Here is a 13,648-nt window from a genome sequence, read left to right as displayed (position 1 = left end):
GTGCAGTAAGCATGCTATTTTGGCAAATACATTGGAATTGCAATAACTGCAGGGCTAAACTGTTAAATTGTCAGACACTGTAGATGTCAAAAAATGCTCTGGAAATCTGGCCTAGATAAATGCCTGTGTTCTACACGTGTATATCTGTACTTCAGTTTGTATCTAGAAAACACCTGAATGAGTTAAGACTGAAATTTGCATTTTGATTCTTTCCCCTAAAAGGTTTCTTACCTAAAATGCAAAGGAAGCAGAGAGCTGTTTTAAAAAATGAAACACCCTCCTCCTTCACTGCCTAGGGGCTTTGCAATAGGCAAAAAAAAGGGAATTACAATATTTGATCATTTCCATCCTAGTTGTCAGCTATAGGAAGGAAAAAGTGATAGACAGGAGAAGACTTTGTGAAGCTTTACTCCTGACAACTGTTTAAGGGCATGTCTACACTTACCTCCGGAGTGATCAATCCAACGGGGGTTGATTTATCACATCTAAGGAAGATGTGATAAATTGACCACTGAGCACTCTCCCGTTGGCTCCGGTACTCCACCGGAGCGAGAAGCATAGGCGGAGTTGACGGGGGAGCATCAGCAGTCGACCTACCACAGTGAAGTCACCACAGTAAGTAGCTCTAAGTATGTCGACTTCAGCTATGCTACTTCTGTAACTGAAGTTGTGTAACTGTCTTAGACCGACTTAGCTGGCACCCTCTTTCTCCTCTCTCCCACCCTCCAGTGTAGACCTAAGGCTGCTCGTTTGTATCTCCTTCTTCAGAAGGCCAAGCATGGTTGGTCCAACATACAGAGTCTTTCAGAGGAGAAATACCTTTCATAAAATGGATGAGCTTTTCATATTGTGAGGTATTTTTCAAATCACTTCTCAATCTGGTGTATTGGTGTTGCTCCGAAAGACAACTAATATTCAGTAGTGTTTCTGCAAACTGTTGAATGAATGTATTGTGACCTGTTACAAAGAAACTGTCTTGTAAGGTCTTTGTGCTCATTCCACCAGGCCTGTGGAAGTGCCCAAGGGATATTTCATCAAGTCCCTGTGTAAATCCATCCCTTTAAAACTGTGGAGTCTTCATGTAGTATTGAGTACATTATGTAGTTAGTGTTGTCATCTAGATTTAAAGGTTATTCACATAAATCAGTGCTGCAGTCTCTTTTGGATTAAGTTATCCTCGCTCTTCTTTTGGGATAAATAATGCTTAATAAAATCCATTAACAGAGATTTCTGGAGACATTTCATTAAAAAAAAAAAACTTCAATTTTCCACGCCTCTGCATTTCTGAATTCTGGATAGGAACATTAGCAAAGCACCTACACAGGGAGCTGCTGTTTCAGTATTTCTAGACTGACTGGTAGCAGGAAATACTAGAAATGTCATGAGAAATGATTTTTTAAAAAATATTTATGAACTTTTGAGTGCTTATGAACTTTTTTAAGCAAAATTGTGTCTGCCCGGATTTATTTGTCTATTAACCTTTTATCTGTTCCTGTGTCTTTTAAAGCATATGCTTTACAGTGCAAGGACTGTCTCTTTTTATATGTGTTTGTAGAGTGCTCAGCCCACAATTTGGGGCTTTATGCACGATTATAATATAAATATTCAAGATTAATAATCATAACAATCAATCTGACGGCAATATATGTTGGTCTCCTTTATATAGCTGTGGACACCATGTTAAAACACACAATCCTAGTTAAGGTCAAATTGCTTTTTAGTGTGGAAATCCCTAAAGCTTCAAGAGTGTAGCTGTATGGAGGCAATAAGACCCTTATCCAGAAATTGAATGTATATTGACATTCCACTGTATCCGCACACAGCACCATTATTGTCAATGGGAGTCTGCGTGTCATGGAGTCACCGGGTGATGCTCTGGAACTGCTCCCCACCAAGCCAGTCAGGACTTTGGGGAGCCTCCTCTCCCTTGGAGCAGACTTGTTCAGGGCAAGAAGCTCACACGGCTTCACCTCCTGGGTCTCTCCTTGGAGCATTCAGCATCCTCTGCCCCTCCGTGCGCTTCCCACAGCGAGCCCGTCCCGGCGGGGTCCTGGGGGGGCCACAGGGTCTTGCACCCTCACTTTGCAGTCAGACGTGACTCTCAGCCAGCCAGTAACACAGAGGTTTATTCAATGACAGGAACAGGGTCTAAAACAGAGCTTGTAGGTACAGCGAACCGGACCCCTCGGCCGGGTCCATTCTGGGGGGCAGTGAGCCAGACCCCCCACATCTGCCCTCCACTCCTCATCCCCAGCCAGCTCCAGACTAACAACCCCCCCCCAGCCCCTCCTCTCTGCTCAGCTCCTTTCCCGGGCCAGGAGGTCACCTGATCCCTTTGTCTCCAACATCTTCAGCTGGAACCTTTGCAGAGGAGGGGCTGAGGCCATCAGTTGCTAGGAGACAGAGTGTCAGGCATTTAGGTGCACTGGCCCTTGCTCTGCCAGATACTTAAGAACTGCCATGGGGACACTGAGGCACCAACACAGTATTCAGAGAAAACATTAAGAACATTCCCAGTTCGTCACACTGCGCACAGCTGGGATTTCCTCCTAAGTCCTCTTTCCACTCGACTTCCCAAGAAATCAGTTTGACTCCAGATTTTGTCACTCAGGTATTTTTATTTGGCATTCAACAAAGTTACACTGAGTTGATCAGACTCAAGCGTAGAGGTGGGTATAGGGCATACCACATGCAAAATCACACCAAAAACCTCTTTTTTTATATAAGTTTCCAGATTACCTTGCACTTACTATACATTGCATCACATGTTTTGGGATTGACTTGATTCCTTTGTAGGAACCAAGTCCTGTACAGCATTCTCTGTCCATGCCCTGTCCATCTACAACTTACTCTTTGCCTCATCTTATGTTCCAGCTTATGTTGTCCATTGTAAATGATCCCCTGGGTGTTCTGCCTCTTAGCTTACTGAGCCATTTACCTATTTTAGCACAGACAGTCTGTTTCCAGCCTACTGATCCATTTACGTTCCTAATCCTGTCTCCCAAGAAATGAGACCTTACCCGTGTCTAATTACTCATGTCTAGTCAGGCCTACACACATGTGCTGCAGTGTACCTGCATACAATCAGTGTAAAACTAAATTTGGAGATTCTCAGTTGCTGTTAAGTAATATATTGGATTTGAGTGCAAAGAGCAATTAACAAATGTTGAATTATACATGGTGAAAATTCTGTATTTTAATAAAAGCAAATAAAAGAGGAGAGAAAAATAAAATGACTGTTAGATTGTAAATAGCTCAAAGAAAGCTGTTTATACAGCAGAATGGGGCCTTAAACCTGATTGGAACCTCTGCGTATTACAGTAATACAAATATTGAGTACCTACAGTATGTAAATGTGCTTTCCAACCACCACACACATCCCGCTATGCTGACATGGATGCTCTTCCCTCCACCCCTTTTTCAGAACAGGATTGGCATTGTGAAAGCCAACTTCTGAGTTCATTATAGAAATCACAGATATAAAACGAGGGGGCTTTGATAAGAAACCTTTGCGATATTTCATACACTTTTCTAACATAAGTGTGCAGTATTTCTTCTGGATATTGAATTACATCTGCATAATGTTATGAAAATAATAGATATCTCATTATCAGGATTGTTACAAGCCTGATTCCTCAGAAAGCAAAGCCCATCCTTCCTGACATTAAAGATTCTTCTGGTCAATGCCTGCTTTATTCTGGTAAAATTTGAAAACAATTGGTAAAATTTGGTAAAGTGTGAAAAACAGTGATAATCACTAACATTATTCAGAAAGATTATTCTATTTGAGCCATTTTGAATGCAAAACATATTCTACATAGTGTATTACGAATTTGCTTTTAAGATTCTACATGATTTGAGGCTCTTTTATTTTGAAATAAACAGAATACATTTATCGTACATTAGGTTGTCATTTCAAATCTTCTTGGACTGTTACAGCTGTCTTCTGCCACAAATGACATATTCCCTCTTCCTCGGTTCACTGTTGATGGGTGGCTGCCTCTGCTCATATTCTATTTTTATTTGACCTGAAGCCAACTGCATATATTCTAGTGGATAGAAATGGACCTCACATGACTTTCATTCCTGTTCCTTCAAGCTATTCTGCTGAAATGATTGATATTTCCCAATGACTACCATGCTGAAGATTGTCCTTTCCATTTTGCTTGATTTACACTAGCTTTCTCAGATTTGGTCTTGGATCACAAACCAGACAGATCCCCATTATTTAATAACTAAAGCAGTGGAGTGGCTAGAGGTACTGTTGCAAGACTACATTCTGCTTTATGGAGATGCCATTCTGATGCAAAGGAGTCTAATGGTTCATTACCAGTGAAAGCCCATTGTTTTACCTGCTGTATTTTAAAATGTGTAGGTAGGTGGCCTCATTTGCACTGTTTAAAAGAACAGAAACCTTTTCAGCTTTTCAAAAAGATAAATCCTAGAACAACAGGCAGGAGTCCTTCAGCAAAAACAGCACAGTCTACATTCATAGATGAACACATTACAAAGGAGAGAGAGACAAGGTGGCTGAGGTAATATCTTTTATGGGCTCAACTTCTGTTGGTGAGAGAGATAAGCTTTCCAGTTTACATGGAGCTATTCTTCAGGTCTGGGAAATGTACTCAGTGTCACAGCTGAATACAGGGTGGAACAGATTGTTTAGCATAAGTAATTAACACACATTTCAAGGGACTATTCAAGGTGAAGTGCCTATTAACATCTCTGCAGTCATGGGGGCAGGAAAGCTGGGGGGGGGGAGGGTATGGATTTTACCTTGTTGTAATAAGCCATACACCAAGTGTCACTATTCAGTCCATGATTTTTAGTGTCCAGAAAAGTTATGAATTTAAGCTCCCAGGCTCATCTTTTGAAGGTTTTGTGCAGGTTTCCTTTGAGGATGAGGACTGAGAAGTCAAGTTGTTTACCAACAGGTGATATGGTGTTTCTGTCTTCTATCATTTTGCAGTGTGCATTAATCCAAACATGTAATGATTGTCTGGTTTCACCCACATAGTTTTTATTGGGGCAGTTAGTGCACTGGATGAGGTACATGACACGTTGTGATAGGCATGTGTTAGACCCAGGGATCTTGAAAGCTGTGAGCTGTGTTGTGAGCTGTGATGATCAGGGTAGAAGTGGAGGTTTGTGTGCAGGTTTTGCATCTGTTGTTCTGACAGGGTCTTCAGTAAGAGTGCCATGGCCAGATATGATGGGTTTGCCTGGGTTCCCTTGTTTGTGTATTTTGGGAAGTATGTAGAAGCTCCCTGGGGTGGCTAACCATGGGGAATGAGATTGTAGAGTTTCTCTTGGAGTTGTTTTGGGAAGGATTTGATGATATCCTTAAATTCCGAAGTAAATTGTGGTGTGGTGTCTTCTTTGAGTTCTTTATAATAGATGGTGTCAGAGAGTTGTTGGTTGGCTTCATTAACATAGTCATCATGGTGGAGGACTACGATGGTACCTCTTTTGTCTACTGGTTTCATTCCGATCTGGTGGTTGGATTTCAGGGACTGTTTAGCTGTCCTCTCAGGAGTGAAGAGATTGTGGAGGATCTGATGTTTGTTAAGGATTTCACAGTCAATTTTTTTCAGAAAGCAATCAACATTATAATCAAGAGCATGGTTTCATGTGCTGTGGAGTGTCCATTCAGATGGGTCTTTTTTCTTCTGACTGTTGGTGAGGGCTTTGTAATTGTGGGCAGTGTCATCAACTCAAAAGCTTGTCTCTCTCACCAACAGAAGTTGGTCCAGTAAAAGATATTACTTCACCCACCTGGTCTCTCTAGTGTCCTGGAACCAACACCTCTACAACACTGAATACAACTTATTACAAATAGCATTTTGCTCAGGCATCTTGGTTGTCCAGCCTTATGATTTCCCTCAAGCACTAGGCATGCTAATGTCCATAGAGTTATTACCATATGGTTTAATGGAAATAGCACTTTCTGCTATTGTCTGCATTTCTGATTTCCCAGACACAGACTGAGATTTTTTTCATATAAAATAAATAAAGGCAAAAATCTCAATCAACAGGATGTTGAGCATAATTTGTTCCTGTGTACACTGACTGCAGAGTCAAGGTCAGCTTTGTATTAGTTGATAATTAAGGTCATGCATCGGCGGTGCATATTGTAGGCTGGGGAAGGCTATGCCAGGCTATGCTGGGCACTGCCGCCTGTCTGCCCAGTGCCCTGAGGCTGGGGGCCACGCACTGCCCACCTAGCGTTCCGGGGCTGGGTGCGCTTGGGCTTCAGAGAGAGGGAAGGAGGATGGGAGGGACAGGGCCTCAGGCAGAAGGGGCAGGCTAGGCTGGAGGCTAGTTTCCCTGAACCCATAGTTCACCCACCACATGTGAGGCCATGTTCTAACCTGATATACTTCTCCAGTGAAGACAAGCCCTAAAACAAAGGTCTCAAGAGGCAAAGAAAACTTACTAGGGCAGAGACAAATATAAATGAAACCAAGCAAAGAAAAATGTAGCTGAATATATGGGAAAACCTCCTAATATGAGATCCATTATGTTGTAGAATAGTCTTCCAAAGAAAATGGTGGAATAACCATTCTTCTTCGAGTGATTGCTCATATCCATTCCACGTAGGTGTGCGCGCCACGCGTGCACGTTTGCTGGAAACTTTTTACCCTAGCAACTCCAGTGGGCCGGCAGGTCGCCCCCTAGAGTGGCGCCACTATGGCACTAGATATATACCCCTGCTGGCCCGCCCGCTCCTCAGTTCCTTCTTACCGCTGTGTCGGTTGCTGGAACTGTGGAGTGTGGCTTGCTGTCCTCCACGTACCTAGCTCTCCTGTACTCTGTTCGTAGTCGTAGTTGTAAATACTTTTATAGATAGTTCGAAGTAGTATATTAGTTAGTTGTTTATTATATATAGTTGTTTAACTTGTTCACGGGTGGGCCGTTGCCCTTCTCGGCGCCTGGCACCGGGCTCATGCCTGGTTTGCCGGGCTTCAAGCAGTGCTCGGCATGCAAGAAGCCGATGCCGACTAGCGATCCCCACGACGCATGCCTCAAGTGCCTGGGGGAATCGCACATTAGTGAGAAGTGTCATATATGCAAGGCCTTTAAGCCTCGCACAAAGAAGGAGAGGGATCAAAGACTCCGCGCTCTCCTAATGGAAGCAGCACTGACTCCGGCACTGGCGGTGCAACCGGCCACTTCTACCCCGGCACCGGACCGCTCCGGCACCGGGAAGACTCCCCAGCACTGTCCATCCCCGGCACCGGGAGCAGATCCAAGACCCTCGACGTCTGCAACACCATCGAGGCAGGCTCGAGTGGAACGCCCGGCATCCACCTTGGCCGCGGCACCGCCTGCAGGGCTGCTGTCGACTCCGGGTCCGGAAGGTCCATCGAGTCCAGCCCCTCCTAGCTCCCCCTTGAGATCAGGGGTCGAGCTGTTAGTCCCATCTACGCTGGAGACCTTTGCCTCGGCACGGGACTTGATAGCGCTCACGGAGCCATCACAGTCTCAGACCACGGCACCCCCGGGACGGGTAACCTCCAGAGGCAAACCAATGCTGAGAGCGCTGTCTCCGGAGTCCCGGCACCGATCGCCCAGGAGACGTGAACGCTTGCACTCGGGGCGCCGCTCGCAGAGCCGGCACCGTTCTCCCCGGCGGTACCAGTCGCACTAGCGGCGCCGATCAGCATCTGCACGGTCCCGGTCTGGCTCCTCTTACCACCGGCACCGAGACTCTAGGAGCCGTTCACCTCAGCGTTCAGCTCCTCGGTCGACCTCCCAGCACCGAGTTGGTGGTAGGTCCCAATCCTGGTCGACCTCCCGGCACCGCATCGGTGGCAGGTCCCGGTCCCCACTGCCATCCCGGCACCGCGCTGAACGAAGGTCGCAGTCCTGCTCTCGGCACCGACCTCGAGGCAGATCCCGATCCGGATCCCGGCACCGACTACCACGCCATTCTCGGTCCCGATCCCGGCACCGATACGGGTCGCGGCACCGATCCTCGGCACCGAGGAGAGCGTCAGAGTCGGCATATAGAGAGGTCTATCAAACTGGCTCAGCGCCTCCGTGGCCTTCAAGGGAACCATCCGTGTCCTCTCAGGCAGAGAGCGCCTATGCTTTGGGCCAGGACAGACACTTGGCCCTGTTTCAGGACCCTCCACCTCAGGAACGAGGGCCTCAACAGTGGGGGTTTTGGACCCCATGGGCGTACCGCCAAGCCCAGGGTCCACAACATATTACTCCCCGCCCTGCGGCGGAACGCAGGCCACCTGAGGCAACGGTGTCTAGACCCCCTCCCTCCCCGGAAGCAGAAGACAGGTCCAGCCACCAGGACCCAGAGCTCCCTCCAGTGACGGAGGTGCAGCCTCAGACAGAACCCCCCGTGGACGCTCTGTTGCCGGGGGTTTCCTCGTGGTCTTCCCCGGATGAGGCAGTGGCGGGTACCTCGTCCTCCAGCCCTCCCCCTCTAGATCTTAGGGCACACCAGGACCTCCTCCGACGAGTGGCACAAAACCTGGACATTCAAGCAGAGGAGGTCTCTGAAATCGAGGACCCGGTGGTGAGCATCCTCTCCGCCTATGCGCCCACCAGAGTGGCCCTGCCTTTTATCAAGACTATTCAGGCCAACGCCGCTACTATCTGGCAGTCACCGGCCTCCATCCCTCCAACCGCTCGAGGAGTGGAAAGGAAGTACATGGCCCCCTCGAAGGGCTATGAATACCTCCACGTTCACCCGACACCCTGCTCCCTTGTGGTCCAGTCGGTGAACGACAGGGAGCGCCACGGTCAAGAGGCCCCGGCACCCAAGTCGAAGGAGGCGAGACGGATGGACCTCCTTGGCCGCAAGGTCTATTCAGCAGGGGCGCTACAGCTCAGGGTCTCGAACCAGCAGGCCCTCCTTAGCCGCTACTCCTTTAACTCTTGGGTAGCGGCGGGAAAATTTGCAGAGCTGTTACCACAGGACGCCCGCCAGGAGTTTACCACCATCCTGGATGAGGGCAAAAAGGTAGCGAGGACCTTGCTACAAGCCTCCTTAGATGCTGCGGACTCGGCCGCTCGGACCCTTGCCTCGGGGCTTACGATGCGCCGAATTTCCTGGCTTCAGGTCTCTGGCCTTCCGCCAGAGCTCCAGCATACTATCCAGGACCTCCCCTTCGAAGGCCAGGGCCTGTTTTCCACTAAAACAGACCCCAGACTAAAGGACCTTAAAGACAATAGGGTCATAATACGGTCTTTGGGGTGCATACGCCTGCGACACAGCGCAGGCCATTCCGGCAACAGAACCAACAACTGCAGCATCGGCCGTATCCTCAGTTCCGTCCGCGGCAGGACCTCACTAGGCGCCGCGGCAGGAACAACCGACGCAGACAGTCGGGTGGCCAAACGGGGCAAAACCAAGGCTCCGCCAAGGCCCCTCCTGGACCCAAGCCTTCATTTTGAAGGTGCGCCCAAGGGCGCAGTACCAGTTTCCCCTCCGGATCCTTCCCCGCAGTTTTCCAACCGTCTTTCATTTTTCCTCCCGGTGTGGACCCAAATAACATCGGACCGTTGGGTCTTGCGTACTGTGCAGGCCGGTTATCGCCTGCAGTTTTCATCGCTCCCCCCCCTCCCACCCACCATCCTCGTCCCTCTTCAGGGACCCCTCTCACGAGCAATTCCTCCGTCAGGAGGTGCACACGCTCCTCGTCAAGGGAGCCATAGAGAAGGTTCCAGAGAGCGAGAAGGGCAAGGGGTTTTATTCCCGCTACTTTCTAATCCCCAAGTCCAAGCGGGGCCTCAGGCCTATCCTCGACCTGCGGGAACTCAACAAGTATATGGTGAAGTTGAAGTTCCGTATGGTATCCCTTGGAACCATCATCCCATCCCTGGATCCCGGAGACTGGTACGCCGCCCTCGACATGCAGGATGCTTACTTCCATATCGCCATATTCCCCCAGCACAGGCGTTTCCTCCGCTTTGTGGTCGACCGCCAACATTATCAATTTGCGGTCCTCCCGTTTGGCCTCTCTACGGCCCCGAGGGTGTTCACGAAATGCATGGCAGTCGTCGTCGCACACCTCCGGCGCTGCCGCATTCACGTGTTCCCCTACCTGGACAACTGGCTGATCCGGGGCACATCGGAGCTGCAGGTCCGCGACCACGTCCGCAGGATCAGCAGCTTCTTTGCTGCCCTAGGCCTCGTGATCAACGTGGACAAGTCTACTCTGCTCCCCACGCAGAGGATAGAGTTCATCGGGGCCGTTCTGGACTCTGCCCTAGCCAGGGCCTTGCTACCCTTGCCCAGGTTCCAGTCGCTGTCGGCCATCATTCTGCGCTGGCAGACGGCCCCGCTGACCTCTCTAAGAACATGTCTGGCCCTCCTGGGCCATATGGTGGCCTGTACGTTCGTGACAGCGTATGCCCGACTCCGCATGAGGCCTCTTCAATCTTGGCTCATCGCGCAGTACCGGCCGGCCAGACAGTCGTTGGACACAGTTGTCACCATTCCCCAAAGGGTACTGGACTCCCTTCGGTGGTGGCTGGACCAGTCCATAGTCTGTGCAGGGCTCCCGTTCCATCCGCCCCAGCCCTCGGCATTCCTGACTACGGACGCCTCAGATCTGGGCTGGGGGGCGCACTGCGGCGCCCAAAGAACTCAAGGCTTGTGGACCCCTCAGGAGCTGGGCCTCCACATCAACATACGGGAGTTGAGAGTGGTCCGTCTTGCTTGTCAAGCGTTCGTCCATCACCTTCAAGGTCGTTGTGTCGCGGTGTTCACCGACAACACGACGACCATGTTCTACATCAACAAGCAGGGCGGCACCAGGTCCTCTCCCCTATGTCTCGAGGCGATGCGTCTCTGGGAGTTTTGCATAGCCCATGCCGTTCACCTTTCCGCCTCCTATCTCCCGGGAGTACGAAACACTCTAGCGGATCGACTGAGCAGGTCCTTCCGCTCGCACGAGTGGTCCCTCCATCCAGACGTCGCCCTCTCACTCTTCCAGAGGTAGAGTCATCCCCGGATGGACCTCTTCGCGTCCAGGGAGAACAGGAAATGTCGAACTTTCTGCTCCTTTCAGGGTCGGGAGCCCGGGTCTATAGCGGATGCCTTCCTGATCCCATGGGCGACCCACCTGTTTTACGCGTTCCCTCCCGTTCCGCTGATACACAGGGTTCTCCTCAAGGTGCGCAAAGACAGAGCTCGGGTGATTCTCGTAGCTCCAGCGTGGGCCAGACAACATTGGTACCCCATGTTGCTGGACCTCTCAGTAGCCAACCCAGTTGCCCTGCCCCTACATCCGGACCTGATCACCCAGGACCACGGCAGGCTCTGTCACCCAGACCTTCCGTCTCTGCACCTTACGGCATGGCTCCTGCGTGGTTGACAGGCTCCGAGTTACGCTGCTCTACCCCGGTTCGGGAGGTTCTCCTGGGCAGTAGGAAGCCTTCCACCAGGGCTACTTACTCGGCTAAGTGGAAGCGTTTCTCCTGTTGGTGTTCGGAGAAAGGTCTTCTCCCTATGGAGATTCCCATCACCACTATTCTAGACTACATCTGGTCCCTCAAGGCCCAGGGTCTGGCGTTGTCGTCACTCTGGGTCCACCTAGCGGCTATCTCCGCGTTTCATCCTGGAGTGGACGGATGTTCCGTCTTCTCCCACCCTATGGTGGTGAGATTCCTGAAGGGACTGGAGCGTCCCTATCCACAGATCCGCCCTCCTGCCCCTTCATGGGATCTCAACCTGGTCCTAACTCGGCTCATGGGTCCTCCATTCGAGCCGTTAGCTACTTGCTCCCTGCTCTATCTCTCATGGAAGACCGCCTTCCTAGTGGCCATCACCTCAGCTAGACGGGTGTCAGAACTACGGGCCCTCACAGTAGATCCCCCGTATACGGTCTTCCATAAAGACAAGGTGCAGCTGAGACCACACCCTGCCTTCCTTCCCAAGGTGGTCTCAGCTTTCCACATTAACCAGGAGATCTTCCTCCCCGTCTTTTTCCCAAAGCCCCATTCGTCCTGCAGGGAGCAACAGCTCCAGTCGCTAGATGTCCGTTGGGCGCTAGCATTTTATGTGGACAGGACCAAACCGTTCCGCAAGTCCCCCCAGTTATTCGTGGCGGTAGCAGACCGGGTCAAGGGGCTACCGATTTCCTCGCAGAGGATATCTTCCTGGGTTACCTCCTGTATCAGGACCTGTTATGACCTGGCCCACATTCTGACGGGCCGTGTGACTGCTCACTCCACCAGAGCACAGGCATCATCACTGGCTTTCCTTGCCCGCGTGCCAATCCAAGAGATTTGTAGGGCGGTGACCTGGTCATCAGTCCACACATTCGCTTCCCATTACGCCCTGGTTCAGCAGTCCAGAGATGATGCGGCCTTTGGCTCTGCAGTGCTCCAGGCCGCGACTTCTCACTCCGACCCCACCGCCTAGGTAAGGCTTGGGATTCACCTACCTGGAATGGATATGAGCAATCACTCGAAGAAGAAAAGACGGTTACTCACTGTTGTAACTGTTGTTCTTCGAGATGTGTTGCTCATATCCATTCCACACCCGCCCTCCTTCCCCACTGTCGGAGTAGCCAGCAAGAAGGAACTGAGGAGCGGGCGGGCCGGCAGGGGTATATATCTAGTGCCATAGTGGCGCCACTCTAGGGGGCGACCTGCCGGCCCACTGGAGTTGCTAGGGTAAAAAGTTTCCGGCAAACATGCGCGCGCGGCGCGCACACCTACCTGGAATGGATATGAGCAACACATCTCAAAGAACAACAGTTACAACGGTGAGTAACCGTCTTGTCTTTTGGTCAATTAAAGTTGGACTACACAAAGCATTTGGGGACAGACTGGAAGGAACAAATCCGCACTGGAAAGAGTGTTGCCTTACCAGTTGCATCCATCTCTTATTTCTGTGAAAAAGAAACAGTGGGATTCTGTTATAAGGACTGATTTGGGCAGACACTTGTTTGATTATGTCCAAGTGATCACCCACATCATCCAGATTCATTAAACTTTGAACTTCCCATACCACACCTGTGCACAGAAGCTGAATCTGTGACTATTTTAAGGACAGAGCAAGTTAATAGGTATTCTAATGTCATGGGAAGTCAACTGTTTATAATGGGCACTCTCACGAGTTGTAACATTTATCTGCAGCCCAGTGGCTTTAAAAAAAAAAAAATGTGTGTGTGTGACATTTTCTTATCTTTGAAAAAATCAAAGAAAACCAAAGAAATTACTTTCAGTCTCATCCTTTCAATTGGCTGCTTGTTGAGTACTATAAGTGAGAGCTAAACACGTCAGCAAGCATGATGAAAAGGCTTTTGTAAAGCTGATTTGATACACCAATCTGAATGTTCACTGAAACCTAATTACACTGTAAAGTGATTCTCATTAGTATTAGTAGCAGAATTTACTGTAAGTGCTTTCAAATCACCATCAATTTATGCAAAATATTAATTGTTGAGTTCTTTTCCTTTGTCTTACTCTGGCCCCTTACAATGCCAAGTTTGTCTGACTGTTTCAAAAGGTAAAATTGCCACATTTATTTCACAGCACTGTTAAGACATGTCTGTGCGACTTCTTGTAGATGGTTATGGTAACAGTAATCCTTTCAGAACAAAACAATTCCATCTAAACAGAACATACAATGTAATTCAAATGGTTTTATGGAATAAAATGTATTTGAATGTCA

At 49.4% G+C, this 13,648-nt stretch overlaps 1 protein-coding gene across 2 annotated transcripts in view; it reads left to right on the top strand.

Moving 5' to 3' along the window:
- IQCK (IQ motif containing K) overlaps positions 1–13,648 on the top strand; it is a 99,912-nt gene that overhangs the window by 32,861 nt on the left and 53,403 nt on the right. The gene's annotated exons all lie outside the window — the stretch shown is intronic.

Source organism: Gopherus flavomarginatus, chromosome 9 (genome assembly GCF_025201925.1).
Source record: "Gopherus flavomarginatus isolate rGopFla2 chromosome 9, rGopFla2.mat.asm, whole genome shotgun sequence".
Classification (NCBI taxonomy): domain Eukaryota; kingdom Metazoa; phylum Chordata; order Testudines; family Testudinidae; genus Gopherus; species Gopherus flavomarginatus.
Note: the sequence above shows the minus strand (reverse complement) of the source record. Positions and strands in the feature narration are given on the sequence as shown.